This window comes from Cololabis saira, chromosome 12, assembly GCF_033807715.1.
Source record: "Cololabis saira isolate AMF1-May2022 chromosome 12, fColSai1.1, whole genome shotgun sequence".
Lineage (NCBI taxonomy): Eukaryota > Metazoa > Chordata > Actinopteri > Beloniformes > Belonidae > Cololabis > Cololabis saira.
The window spans coordinates 32,982,515-32,985,208 of record NC_084598.1 but is presented as its reverse complement, the minus strand read 5'-3'; positions in this window follow the sequence as shown (position 1 = coordinate 32,985,208).

The following is a 2,694-nucleotide window of genomic DNA, read 5'->3' as shown; positions in this document are numbered from 1 at the left end:
CGCCCTGAAATGCATCATAATGCAAATAAAAATGTCTCAAACGATTATTCCTGAATGAAGATAAAATAAATACACGGATGTAAAAAGTCTTACCTCCAGGTTCTGTTTGAGGAGTAATATCTGTTTGTGTGGCGGTGTGGTCTAGTAGTCGGTACCTGCTTGACCTCAGTTCAGATATTTGCTGGAGGTGATCAGTCACGGTTGGAAACATATCTAATATTAACTCTTTGGAGGACGACTGGCGGTGACCTTCGTTTGTCTGCTCTGCAGGAATGCAGCGTTAGAGAGGGAGAAAAGTCTAATCTTTTATATATTTTGTTGATTTTATAAGAGTTGAGCTTGACCGATAAATTAGAAATGAATTCACACTTTTACTTTCTTGTGTTAATCATCAGGTAGAGGATTCATAGTCATTTCATATTCAATGCAGATCATCTTAAAGGTTATTCTTGTAGCTGTAATGTGCTTTGTAATTCCAGTGTTGCAGGCAGGAGTGAGGGGTTGTGTTATTGCTTGTAAGGTGTTACAGTATCAGAAGAAGCTCATGTCTCTGTAAATGCTTTCAAAGTTAAATAAAGCTGGACATACACCATGCTTACAATGTCCTGATAATGATGGACCCCATAATACATGTTCCAGCTCACTAGAGTATAACGCTGCTGAGAATCACACTTACGTGAAATCAAGGGGAGCTTTTTTAGCTTATTGTTCAGTGTCTTTGTGATTTCAAACTTCTCCTCATGAAAATGTCCTTCTGACAATGAGAAGGTCGTATGCGTTCACGAGAGCCTGGTGGGGGCTACATTCACATCCCTGCTGGGGCCTCTGTGTACGATCTCCTCATCCTTGCATGGATTTGCTTCTGGTCCTCCAGCATCCTCCCTCAGTGGAGCTGGAAAAATCATGGAGAAAGAAATAAATCAAATAAATCATTATGTTACAACATAAAGATTTACACAGTGAACTTTTATTTCAGACTAAATAAAACTTCAGACTCAATTAAACAAATGCCAGTAAAGTTGTTAAAATAATTCATTCAATGTTTATACTCTGAAACACCAGCTGGTGACCTCAATGTTCCTTAAAATTATAGCTTTATGTGTAAACACAAAAACGGGGAATGAATCACTGACCCCTGGCCAAGTACGTCATTCAGAAAGCATGAACGAATATGTGGCAGAATGCTTTCCTTTTTTTTTCCCCCTTTAGGTCAATTAAATTGTTTTTGTGAGCCAAGACTGAAACCACAATAAACATCTGATTCGCTGCACCACCTTATCAGTCCAGAACATGTTTATTAGGTAGTTGGTGGCTCTGATAGGAGTGAGTGTGAGCATGCATGCTGGTTTGTTTGTGTGCTTGCTGATTTATGTTTGACACAGCTGTCGCTCAACTAACCGGGTTTAAGATTGTTTTAACTGATGAGGATGGGAATGCAAAGGGTCCAGGCTGTAAATATGGTTTATTTTTCTTGAATTCTGCTGTTAATTTAACATTTTATGGCTCAGTGGAGACTGTCTCCCTTCAGGCCTGGAGGTTCCCCTACGTCTGCAGTGGCCTCAGCTTTGACATACAGATGTTCCCCCTGGATCAGAACAGGCTGACGTTGAAAAGACCTTGGCAGTTGGTCCACCAGGTGGCCTCAGACATTCTTATCTGCCCCCGGTACCCTCATCAGTTCATACCAACTCACTTCCACCGCCTTCGGCCAAATAAGCATCTTCAGGCTGCATCAGCACCTTCCTCAGGGGCATCAATTGGGTATGGCAAGGTATGGCAGCCGCCACACCATAGATTCAAGGGAAAATGTAAATGTTTGTTTTTTTTAATACATTTATGGAATTACTCTGTCTATTTGTATTGATTATTCTATTACTTAATACATATAGAATAACTGCAAATGCAAATCAGAACAACATGATCGATTTCACTAGTTATTATACACTGCAAAAACTCAAAATCTTAACAAGAATATCTATCTTATTTCTAGTTAAAATGTCTAATTTTTAGTCAAAATAAATCTCATTACATTTAAGACAAGACTCAAAAACAACCATTTTCAACTGTTTCAAGTAGATTTTCACTTAAAATAAGTGGAAAAATCTGCCAGTGGAACAAGATTTTTTTGCTTGTAATGAGAAGATAAATATTGTTCCACTGGCAGATTTTTCTACCTATTTCAAGTGAAAATGTACTTTTAACAGGTGAACATGGTCAAATAACTTAATAAGTTATTTTTCTGGTGATGACCCTTGTTTTAAGTGTAATGAGATTTTCTGACTAAAAATTAGACATTTTAACTAGAAATAAGACAAATATTCCTTTTTTTTTTTTAGTTTTTGCAGTGAGCGAGACTGCATTTGAAAAAGTTCAAATGTTCTTGACCACACAGATAAGCTACATAGCAGACTTCTGTGATGAGTATTTGCTGGACGTGTTGATTGATACTCTAGTTAAGTTCTGTGACTCGTAACCTTGCCATACCTTAGCTTCGACTGAATTGACGTCACTGACCTCCCTGGACCGCGGCATTCTCTCTGATGCCCCTGGGTTTGTTTCTTTGGTCCTTTTATTCACGTAGTGATGAGGCCCCTTACCTCCAACCTTCTGCATTTGAGTCATGCTACACAACTATGCTGAAAATGTCACGCGCAGAACCAGATAATGAACCAAAACTTAGTTTTACAGGTTTTA